The sequence below is a fragment of the Olea europaea genome, chromosome 15 (genome assembly GCF_002742605.1).
Source record: "Olea europaea var. sylvestris chromosome 15, O_europaea_v1, whole genome shotgun sequence".
Lineage (NCBI taxonomy): Eukaryota > Viridiplantae > Streptophyta > Magnoliopsida > Lamiales > Oleaceae > Olea > Olea europaea.
In genome coordinates this window covers 13,858,717-13,872,059 of record NC_036251.1, presented here as the reverse complement: position 1 = coordinate 13,872,059, position 13,343 = coordinate 13,858,717, and positions in this window count along the sequence as shown.

The following is a 13,343-nucleotide window of genomic DNA, read 5'->3' as shown; positions in this document are numbered from 1 at the left end:
AATCAATATTTTATAATATTTTGGAAGTTCTTTTATATGGTCTTATATGCCCCCTAAGATTATTAAAGATGATGGGAAATCCAATCAAACCATTCCAGAACTCAGAGAGAAGTATGACAAAAATGATTAAGAAAAATTATCTTTAAATACTAGAGCCAAAAATAGACTTTATTGTGCTTTAGGTGTAACTGAATTTAATCATATTAGCACGTACGATTTCGCATATGATATTTGGAATACATTAGAAGTCACTCATGTTGGCACTAGTTAATTAAAGGAAACCAAGATTAATTATTTGGTCAAAGAATTTGAAAACTTATTCATTAAATAAGATAAACCAATTGCTGACATGACTGCATGCCTCAAAGGCTTAGATCAAAAATTTACTAATGATGAGCCTATAAGTAAAATGCTTATGTCACTATAGGGAACATTGGAGCTCATTAAGGATGTTGATAGAAAATACCAGACAATTGAACGAACTTTCTGGAACATTGATGACTTACGAGCTCAATAACGTCAGAACAAAGAAGAAAACATGGAAAAGAAGAGGAATCAAAGGAGCCTCCCAAGCGCGAAATTGCTTTAAGTTCGGTAATTGTAGAAGGAACTACAAGTAGAAGTATGAGTGATGAAGAGCTCGATGATTTAGTTCTTTTTGTCAAAAAATTGAGAGGTTTTAGATATAATCGGATATTTCAAAAGAAAAAAAAGGGTGAAGAAAGAAGAAAGAAAATTATTAGCTATGATTGTGCAAACTCGATCACAAGAGAATCAAGTGCCCAAATAAGAAGAGAAGTATCAAGAAAAAGGAACTCAAAATAACATGAGATGAAAGCGACGACGCTGATCGTGGTGAAAATGATAGTCAAGAAGAAGTCACCAATATGTGCTTCATGACAATCGAAGATGGGGTACCAAAGAAAATAAAAGGCAAATAGTTTTTAGATAATGGATGCTCTAAGCATATGACTCGAGAAAGAATGTTACCATCAAACTTCAAAAGAAGGATGAAGACCATATCACATTTGGAGATAATTCAAAGGAAAACTCATTGGATTTGGAAACATTGGTAATCATTCTTCTCCTTCAATTGAAGATGTTTTATTAATAGATAACCTCAAATGTGATTTGCTTAATATTAATCAATTATGTAATAAAGGATATCATATAAAAATTTGATTCTTCTAAATGTCTAACTAAGGATGCTACATCAAAAGAGGTGATGTTTATAGGTAGCCGAATCAAAGATGTTCATATCATTAATATCGAACTTTAAAGTGATGAAAAATATTTATCAAGTTTAAATGAGGATGCTTGATTATGGCATAGGAGATTAGATCATGTTAACATAGAACTTGTCCCATAAATTTCCAAAAATTATTTTGTCAAAGGCTTTCCAAATTTTAAATTTGAGAACGATAAAGTTTGCGATACTTGTCAATTTGGGGAACTAATGAAAATCACTTTTTAAGCCTAAACTATACTCTTCAATGATAAAACTGCTACAACTTCTCCACATGGATCTTTTTGGACCTTCTAGAACCGATAACTTTGGGTGGTAAACATTATGCATTCATTATTGTTGACGACATTTTTAGATTTACTTGGGTCCTATTTTTAAATCTAAAAAAAGAAGTTTTAAATGCATTTAAACATTTTTTTGTAAAGGTTCAAAATAAAAAAGGACACTTCATTACAATTATTAGAAGTGATCATGATAGAGAATCTGATAATATCACTTTTGATAATTTTTGTAATGAAAATTGATATGAACACAATTTTATGGCTCCTAGAATTCCTCAACAAAATGGTGTAGTAGAAACGGAGAATCACCCATTGCAAGAAATGGCTAGGACTATGCTTAATGAAAATAGCTTGCCAAGATACTTTTGGGCCGAAGTCGTTAACACTATTTCTATATTGTTAATAGAGTTTTAGTTAGTCGAAAGAAAACTAAAACTAAAACATCCTTTGAATTTTGGAAAAATAGAATTCCACATATTGGTTATTTCAAAATATTTGGTTGCAAAAGTTTTATTTTATTTCAAAATATTTGGTTGCAAAAGTTTTATTTTGAACACAAGAAAATTTGAAAAAATTTGATTCAAAATCCGATATTGGAATCTTTCTAGGATATTCATCAACTAGCAAGATTTATAGAGCCTTTAACAAAAGAACTATAGTCGTTGAAGAATTTATGCATGTTATTTTTTATGAAACTAATACTTTTGATCATGAGAAAGGTATTGCTAATTATGTAGGAATTCCTTTTCAGGAAATTAGTATTCAAGATAAAAACAAGGAATATCCAAAAGACGAACACAAGGAAGAACAAACGTTCAACAAAGTGAAATAGAATCTTTCGATGTACCAAATGATCCTACCCTATCAAAGAACGGATGTTTGTTCCTTCTAATCCAAAAGAACTTATTTTTTGGGGATCTATCCAAAAGTATTATTACTAGAGCTTCTATTGGAAATCATTTTAATAGTTGTGCATTTATTTCTCAAATTGAGCCAAATAAATTTAAAGTAGTCGAGTTTGATAAATTTTGAATACTGGCTATGTAAAAACTAAATCAATTTAAAAGAAATCATGTTTGAGATTTAGTCACTAGGTCAAATGATCAAACCGTCATTGGTACAAAATAGATTTTTAGAAATAAAATAGATGAAATGGGATAATTGTACATAACAAGGCAAGATTAGTTTCCCAAAGTTACAATAAAAAAGAATGCATCGATTATTAGGAAACTTTTGCACTAATTGCTAAATTAGAATTTATTCGCATGCTTCTTGCATTCGCTTGTCATAAGAGAGTCACACTTTATCAAATGAATGTTAAAAGTGCATTTTTAATTGACTTTATTCAAGAAGAAGTTTTTGTAGAATAACCCCCAATTTTAAAAATCACCAAGTATCCGGACTATTTTAAACTTGAAATGGCTCTTTAGGGCTTAAAGCAAGCTCCTAAAGCATGGGAAGAAAGATTGAGAAAATTTCTACTTTCAAACGATTTTTCAATAGGAAGAACGGATACTACTCTCTTTATTAAAGCCAAAAAAATGACATGGCCATCATTCAAATTTCTGTTGATAATATTATTTTTGGTGTAACTAATATTTCTTTTTGTGAAGAATTTTCCAAATGTATGAGCAAGGAGCTAGAATTTGGTCCTAGCTAGTGAAACAAGAAAGACATGGATCTATATTAAATACGCAATCAAAAGATTTCTCCCCCAAAAATCGAAGTTCGAAATGAGCATGATGGGAAAACTAAATTTTTTTCTTGGACTCCAAATTGGACAAACTAATAAGAGGATATTCATTAGTCAAAATAAGTATATTTTGGACATACTTAATAGATTTGAAGTGGAAGACTTGAATTCTATGAACACTCTGATGAGCTCATCCATAAAATTGGACAAAGATGATCAAAGCATTTCCTCTGACATAACTAAATATCAAGGTATGATCGGATCCTTTCTTTACTTAATCACAAGCAAACCAGATATCATGGTTATTGTGTTTATGTGCTAGATTTTAATGTAATCCTAAAGAATCACATCTGAGTACTGTAAAAGAGAAATTTTAATTATCTTAGTGGCACTAGAATATTAGGCCTTTGGCACCCAAAGGATACTTATACTGATTTATTTAACTATTCAGATATAGATTAGGCTGGTTGCACAATTGATCATACGAGCACTAGTGGAACATGACATTTTCTAGGCTTTGTTCTCGTGTCATGGTTTAGTAAGAAACAAAAATCCATTGCATTGTCTACCATTGAAGCTGAATATATCTGAGCTGGTAGTTGTTGTGCACAAGTCACATGGATGAAACAACCTCTTAGTGACTATCATTTATCATTTGATCATATATCTATCACGTGTGATCACACTAGTGCTATAAAACTTGTCAAAAAATCCCACCTTGCACTCTCAAACGAAGCATATCAAGATTAGACATCATTTTTAAGAGATCGTGCACAAGAGGGAGATATTGTATTAGAATTTGTGAATACATAATTAGTCGATATTTTAGCGAAACCTTTAGCATTTGAACGACTCTTGCATATTTGAAGAGGCATTATCAATAATTTGAAGTACATGGCTAGGTTAAATTCACATTATATGATCTTACATGATTCATTTTTATATGAATAATTGTTTAATATTTATATATGATTTAATATAGTTTGAAATCGATAGATCACTATTTTCGAGATTTTGAAAGCCTCCAACCCTCATTTTTCACCTATTTCTCACTTTCCCTCTTTTTCTCCATAGATCTACTCCAAACTCATTAGATACACCACTGGTCTTTAAACTTTTGACAAGATTTCAAAACCTCATCACTTTTTGCTTCAAGTCTTAAAACCCTCATATTTCCTCCACTACAAATTTCATTTTTCTCACTTCAACGATTGACTGCTTTCTATATTTTTCTTCTTCATATTTTTATCATGCTCAGGGTTAAAATTTCATAAAAGAAACCAATGAGGGAAAGGTTGCCAACTCCTTTATTAGAGGACGAACTCAAAGTGCTGAAAAATCCTTTTGATAAATCATCCATCCTTACAGGTAAGATTGTCGATTTTGCGAATTTTACTATTCAAATCAATGTTTTAAGAATCGAAACAGACAGGACATTTCAATCAAGTTAACTAGGAACCGTACAAATAACCAATTCGATCATGTTACATTAACCGAAGACTAAGAAATCGGTTGAAAAACCACTAAATCAGACTGTTTAACCGGGAATCGGGCACGATTTTTTATGGTTAATGAACATTTTTGTTTAACAGAAAATTTTTGAACTCCATTAATAGGCTCAACAAATGCATTGGCAGGCTCAATGTCACGGGTTAGGTGATGCACCTTTTTATAAGTGATTTCTCTCCCATTGATTTAGATTTCATCCGATGTAGAATAGGTGAATGGGATAAATGAATGCCTTGTATTTTCATTAAATAATCACTTGATGTAGGATAAAGAATGGCCAATTGTTCATTACTAAATCATAGTCCCAAAAAGGCTATAATCACAAACAATTTGAGAAAAGCAAATTATTTTGGACATATTAGTTGTTAGTTTTTGAAGTTATAAAATAAATTAAGATAATAAATTTACTACACAAACATGAATTTATATTTACTTTGAATTAATAAACTAAAATTTAAAAATTATTTTTGTAATAATATTTTATAGTTTATGTGTGTATTAATTTATTTTATTTGACATCTAGTTCAACCTCGGTTCGATCCCGGTTCAACCTTTTGGCCTTCACCTTTTTCATTTTCCAGGTCAATGTTTAAAACATTGATTCAAACCCTACATTTCATGTTGAAGAATTCTTTACGAGCATGGTTGGGTCTTAGTTGCATCCATGGAAGAAAATGCATATCCTAAGCTCATGAAAGAATTTTACAAAGATATGATTTATACTCCTCATTTGGGTAGCATTTCTTGTCTTCTCAAAGGCAAATGAATTAGTATTACCAAAGCCCTTTTATGTTCTCTCCTTGAGCTCAAAGAATGTGAGAATCAAATATTTTGTTATACGACTCACTCAATCTTAGAGGGTTATAATCTCATCATTGCATGTCGTAGAGTGACCTGGAAATATTTTTAACATTTGATAGAGCTTAGTTCAAACCCACTCACTTTACTTTGTAAAGTTTTTCACAATATCATAGCCCACATTATTCTCCCTAGGAAAGTTCACCTTGACGAAGTTGCTCATTTTGACCTACTCCTTCTTGACTCATTTTTAGTCAAGCAACTATTAGATTTTCTTTGTATTAGTCACATGGAATTCGTCCATTCCGCCACTCATATAATGGTCTTACCATTTGGCATGCTTCTTACCAAAATTTTGTAACACTTTGAAAATTCCCTTAAATGGTGAAGTCTTCATTTCACTCCATACCACCAACATTATCAATACTCATATTCTTGAACGAATGAAAATTGTCAAAGAACATAGGCAATGGGTGGCCCATATTAAGGGATTTGATCTGGACACGGTCCCTTCGACTTTACCCTTCGAAGAATATGAAGAAGAGGTAGGTAATGATCATGACGACGGTGTACCACTAGTTCCTAGTCCTTCAATTGACATCTAGGGATCGAGTGCTCCTCCAACTTCTAGTGATTTTACTCTTACTGAGGATCATTGAAAACTTCTCAATGGAACCATCAACTCACTTACATCCTCTATCAACAGGCTTGGCGAGATACTTCACCGACTGCAAGTTCAACAAGATGCAATACAAGCTCAACAAGCAATGATGCAGGCTCAGCAAGATGCCTTTTATGCTTACTAGAATGCTCAATAAAAAGTAATGCAGGCTTAGCAAAATGCCTTAAATGCTCGGTTCGATGCACTTTTCCTACCACCTCCTCATCCAAAGTCTTAAGTATGACTGTGTGCATATGTGTATTTTGGCCCTTGTGCTGATCTAAGCTCTTTGTATCTTTACCTTTTGTAAACGCATCCGCTAATTTGCCTATGTATGCGATATCCAATATTTTGGACCCTTTTGATTAGGCTTCATGTATTAATTTAAGGAGGAATCTTTTGTTGTTTCCTATGGTTGTGTTTTTATATTAAATTCTATATCCTTTTTCTAATGATAAAAGGGGAAAAATATATGAGATGATGTGCCTTATATGAAATGATATGCTTGACGTGAATGATAAATTTATGCTTAAAGTGAATGGCCATTGGTTTATAAAAGATAGAGGAATATATGGATTAAATGCAAAATTTTAAGATTTTTATTCCTTATCAATTATTTAATATTACTTTGCAAATCATCTTGTTTGTCATAATCAAAAAGGAAAAAGTTGTTGACCTATGGTTGATTATAACCTTAAAACTTTGATTATAACAAAAAAGTTAATCTTATTTGCGAACAAATTGTATTTAAGTGATTATAGTTTTTCAAAGTATACTATGAAAAATTGATCGATGATCATCAAAAGATCAAAACTATCATTACAAATCGGATCAAGGAGGTCAAGATCGAATTCACACAATCAAGAACTTAAGAGCCAAACTTCAGAGCAAGATCAAGGACTTGATTTTTTTTTTTTTTTTTTTTAGGATGAAGTGTAAAAGTATTAACACTTTGATATTTGGTAATGAATGCTTAAATTCAAAATCCTTCTATGCATAAAAACAATTTTATGCATTAAAAGTCATCTTAATGTAATGATTTGATCAAATATAAAAATGACTTTTAAAAATGATATTTTAACTTAAAAACTATATTTTATCTTGAAAAATTAGTTAAAAATATTTTTTTTCAAAAGTCCATGCCTTTCAAAACCTTTGATTTGGAACATATCGAACTAGAACGTAAAAAAATTGAAACTGCCAGGCAGTTGAACATATGGTGATCGATTGGCAAGAACAAGCGGTCGATCGAAAATTTTCAACAGTTCAAAATTTGACCATGCTGGCCTTTGAGTTTTACTAAACAAACAACTATATTGGTCATCCGGATAAAAGGCAATCAGCCAGACAAGTCATCCGAACTTACAAAAATTTTGGCATTTTGAACTCTATAAATACCCTCACTTCTTGCATTCATTACAATATTATTAGAGAGCATTAAAGTGAAAAAGTACTAAATATATCTTTTGAGCTTACGTTTTATTTATTCCATCAAACAATTACTTCAAAAATCTTTGATTGATTGATCAACTTTTGAAAATCATCTTTTCATCATTCCTCTTTCATCTAACACTTGAGCTTCATTTATTGCTATTCAATTGAATTGTTAGCCTATCTGGAAGCATTGAAATAGTTGAATACATAATTAAATGATTTCGAAAATATGATTCATAATAAAAAAAAATGACTTTAAATAATAGACTTGCTTGGATTTGAAGGCTTTACATACTCATGAATAGTTGACAAATCTTATATTAATCAAAGATGTAAATTTTAAAAAAATGATTAATAGCAGAAAACCCCCTAGAAATATTATCATGTGCGATATACCTCCTATCTATTGAAAATTGTAGAAAATATTCATTCGTTCTGCTCGCGAAGCGACATTCCGAAAAGCATTATCGAAATTTCACCTTGATGAAGTTGCTCATTTCGACCTATTCTTTCTTGACTCATTTTTAGTCAGGCGAAAATTAGATTTTCTAACAATTGTATTGTTCACATGAAATTCATCCATTCCGCCACTTATATAACGGCCTTACCATTTGGTATGCTTCTTACCAAAATGTTTAATCACTTTGCAATTCCCTTAAATGGTGAAGTCTTCATTTTACTCCATCCCACCATCATTATCAACACTCATATTCTAAAACAAATGAAAAATGTCTAGGAACATGGGCAATTGGTGGCTCATACTAAGAGATTTGATCCGGACATGGGCTCTTCGACTTTACCCCTTGAAGGAGATGAAGAAAAGGTTGGTAATGATCATGACGATGGCGTACCACTAGCTCCTATCCTTCACATGACATCCTGGGACCGAGTGCTCGTCCACCTTCTGGTGATTTTACTTTTACTAGGGATCATTACAAACTCCTCAATGGAACCATCAACTGACTTACATCCTCCATTGACGGCTTGGCGGGATGCTTCACCAAATGCAAGTTCAACAAGATGTAATACAAGCTCAACAAGCAACGATGCAGGCTCAGCAAGATGCCTTTTATGCTTACTACAATGCTCAATAAAAGGTAATGCATGCTCAGCAAAATGCCTTTTATGCTCGTTTCAATGCACTTTTCCTACCACCTCCTCAAAATGCCTTTTATGCTCGTTTCAATGCACTTTTCCTACCACCTCCTCATCTAGAGTCTTAGGTATAACTTTGTGCATATGTATTTAGTCCTTATGTTGATCTAAGCTCTTTGTATCTTTACCTTTCATAAACTCATGCTTTGATTTGCCTATGTATGCAATGTCCAATATTTTGGACCTTCTGATTATGCTTTATGTATTAATTTAACAGGGAATCTTTTGTTGTTTATTATGGTTGTGCTTTGATATTGAATGCTATATCTTTTTTCTTATGATAAAAGGGGTAAAATATATAAGATGATATGCTTGATGAATACATGAGATGATATGCTTGAAGTGAATTATAAATATATGCTTTAAAGTGAATGGTCACTGGTTTATAGAAGATAGAGGAATATATGGATTAAATGCAAAATTTTAAGATTTAAATTCCTTATCAGTTATTCAATATTACTTTGTAAATCATCTTGTTTGTCAAATCAAAAAGGAAAAATTTGTTGACTTATGGTTGATTATAACCATAAAGCTTCGGTTATAACAAACAAGTTAATTTTATTTACAAACAAATTGAATTTAAGTAATTATAGTTTTTCAAAGTATACTATGAAAATTTGATCGATGATCATCAAAATATCAAAATTATCATTACAAATCGGATTCAAGGAGGCCAAGATCGAATTCACACAATCAAGAACTTAAGAGCCAAACTTCAGAGAAAGATCAAGGACTTGATTTATTTATTTATTTTTATTTTTATTTTTTATTTTTTATTTTTTTGGGGTGGGGATAAAGTTTAAAGTTACTAACACTTTGATATTTAGTAATAACTACTTAAACTCAAAATCCTTCTGTGCATCAAAAACAATTTTGTGCATTAAAAGTCATCCTAATGCATTGATTTGATCAAATATAAAAATGATTTTTAAAAATGATATTTGAACTTGAAAAATATATTTTATCTTGAAAGTTAGTTAAAAGTACCTTTTCATAAGTCCATGCCTTTCAAAACTTTCGATTCGAAACATACGGGACCAAAACGTAAAAAAATTGAAACTGGCAATCGATCAATTGGAAGAGGTGGTCAAACACACGGTGATCGACCGGCAAGAACAATCGGTCGATCAAAAACTTTTAACAGTCCAAAATTTGACAGTTCTGGCCTCTAATTTTTACTCAACAAACGACCATATTAGTCATCCGAATAGAAGGCGGTCGGCCAGACAAGTCATTCGAACTTACAGTATTTTTGGTGTTTTCAACTCTATAAATACCCTCACTTCTTGAATTCATTACAACATTATTAGAGAGCATTAAAGTGAAAAAGTATTAAATATATCTCTTGAACTTACATCTTATTTATTCCATTAAACAATTACTTTGAAAATCGTTGATTGATTCAACTTTTGAAAATCATCTTTTCATCAATGCTTTTTCATCTACCACTTGAGCTTCATTGATAGCTTTTCAATTGAATTGTTAGCCTATTTCTATTTAATTTGTTTATATCATTTATTAAGAGAAAAGCTTTCCAAATTGTAAAATCATTTATTATCAAATTTGTAGGTCATATTGAGGTCACGTAAAGCTCAACATTGAATAAAAATCGGTGTTCCTTGTTTGTAAGTCTCGAAAGCATTGTAAATGAGCTAATCGATATAGTGAAAAGGCAAAGCTCAACCAAAAAACTTGGTAACGGAGGACCTAGATCATCGTTTTGGATCGATCTTTCACAATTATGTCGTTTGTACTCTCTCTTCCCTCTTACTTACTACTTTCGTATTTGTGCATTTTGTTTGATTAATCTTCTAATTTCGAACTTGATTGAATTTGAATCAATTTTTCGAAAAAATTTTATAAACCAATTCAACACCCTCTTAATTAGTTAATCTTGGGCTTTCACAATTCTTCACAATCAACAATATATAACATAAATTTATGCTTTTTTGGAAGCATTGACATGGTTGAATACATAATTAAATGATTTCGAAAATATGATAATAAAATAAAAATGACTTTAAATAATAGACTTACTTGGATTTGAAGGCTTTACATACTCATGAATAGTTGACAAATCTTATATTAATCAAAGATGTAAATTTTAAAAAAAATGATTAATAGCAGAAAATGCTCTAGAAATATTATCATATGCGATATACCTCCTATCTATTGAAAATGGTAGAAAATAATCATCTGTTCTGCTTGCGAAGCAGCATTCCAAAAAGCATTATCGAATTTGAACAACATAGTTGTTCGAACGTTCTTTTTCATTCTAATACCCCTATTTGGAACCTTTTGTGAACCTTCTTTGTGCGAAAACCACTTACCGTCCAGTCCATTAGTTTAACAGTTAAAAACGTTAAACTAATGGAAATAATTGCAATAGCAGTACCATACTTTTTCTTTGCAAATTAAACCAAAAGTTATCTTCATCATCCCACCCACCCCAAAACCAAAACCAAACCCAGAACAAACATCGTTTGGGATACAAACTTCTCGAAACAAAATTTCTCTGTGCGCTTGTTTAACCTGCAAAATCTGAATTTCGTGGTTTAGCTACTCTGAATTTATCGAGCAAAATTTCCATCACTAATTTAGCAGAAATCGATCACCATAAAATTTCCAAATCTTTCCCACCACAAGCCGTCCCACAACTAATTAAGTAGAAATCAATATAAGTCATTGCAAGATATCAACAGAAATCAAGTAATTTGATGTCCTTTTTTGGGAACTTATAAATTAAACCGTCTGAATTTTTGTAAACTTCTCTGTGCATGTGTTTTGGGATAGAAACCTGAGTTGCGCAGTGGTGCCGACAATGAGGCAGTGATTATGATGGTGTAACGAATGGATGACTGGATCATGAAAGGAATTTTTCCGAGTTGAAAACAATATTTATGAATTTCCTATTGAAACAACGGTGGCTTACCTGTGAAAGAGATGAAGTGAAGTGCGGGGGTCGTAGGTATAAAGTTTTAAAGGTTCGAGGTTGTAGGTGATGCATTAAAAAAAAAAATGTTGGGATTGCAATTGTAATTATTCCTTTTCAATTTTGGTATTTATTTATTTATTTATTATTATTACTATTTTTTTTTTTTTTTAACATTTAAACTAACGAATTTTGACAGTTGAGGGGTTTCCGCACAAAAGGTTTCAAATGGGGTGGTTTTTGCAATTTCCAATATGGTTGGAATATATCGCACATAGAAATATTTTTAGGGGGGTTTCTGCTATTAATCAAATTTTTTTTTTTTTTTAAATGTGTAATACTTAAAAAATTCACTATCGTTCACATATCTATTTTTTCAAGAATAAACCGTTAGATTTTGATCTTAATCGTTGAATTTCAAGAAAAATAAGTTTCGAATGTTTTCCCCAAATTTCATGATAATCGGACTGCGTAACATTGAGATATCAATTCTTTGATTAGAATTGCGCCAGATGTTCAATACTTGCAAATTTCTGAATTGTTGATCTCAACTTCTCTCTATTTTGGATGAATTTATTTATGTTAATAACATGGTATAAAACTAAAGAATATAAGAGAAATATAAGAGAATAATAAAGAGAGTTGATAAACTTGTGTAAATTTTATTATAACAACGAACCTATATTTATAAGGTTCAAAAATGAGAGTTAACAATCTAAATAGAATAAACTATTCAATAGTAGATATGATAAAGGGAAAATTGCACCAGCGGTTCCTAATTTTTTTATTTTTTACAAACTTTGCCCTATTCTTCATTTTGTGCCAATGAAGGTCATTAACCTTTCATAAATTTACACCTAATGTCCATCTGGACGAAACCCTTCAAAACACTATTAGTTAATTAGGAAATTTTTTTGAACTATCTGCTACCACAACATTTTATTGCATATTGATATCTTTTTGGACGGTACTTTCAGACAGTGTTTCAGATGATTTTATTGGATGTTGATTCCTTAATTTTTCCAGTTAACTGATGGTGTTTTGGATGGCTTCTGCCCAAATAGATCTCAAGTGCAATTATACAAATGTGGTGCTAACAAATTACCCTTTACTCTTCATAAAATTAACACTATTAAGACTGCTCTACCCTTCTACTCATATAAAATATTTATAATGCCATAAAATATTATGGAAATAGAAAAAACAGCCAAAAAGTAACACAATGAATCAATAAAACTCAGCCTCATCCACCCAATGAAAGTGTCCATGAATTTAGCAATTACAAGCTCATGTAAGTTAAATCATACACGATTATTGTTGTTGTTGTTATTGTTTATTTTTTCTTTATGGTATATGTGAGCTAATACATAACATTGTGTAATTGTACTACATTTCATTTATTATTTCATTAATCAATCCATGTCCACATTCCGTTAGTGGTGTCGATAGAATTGACAGACGCGACTTTGGTGTCGATAGAATTGACGGACGCGACTAACTTGAAAATAAATAAAAGTTTACTGCTAATTTTTCAACAAGAAAACCAACAATGATCAAAATAGGGAATACCCATTGGCTGAGTCCCTATACTGAATTTTATACCCCCCCCCCCCCCCCCCCCCCCCTCCGCCCCC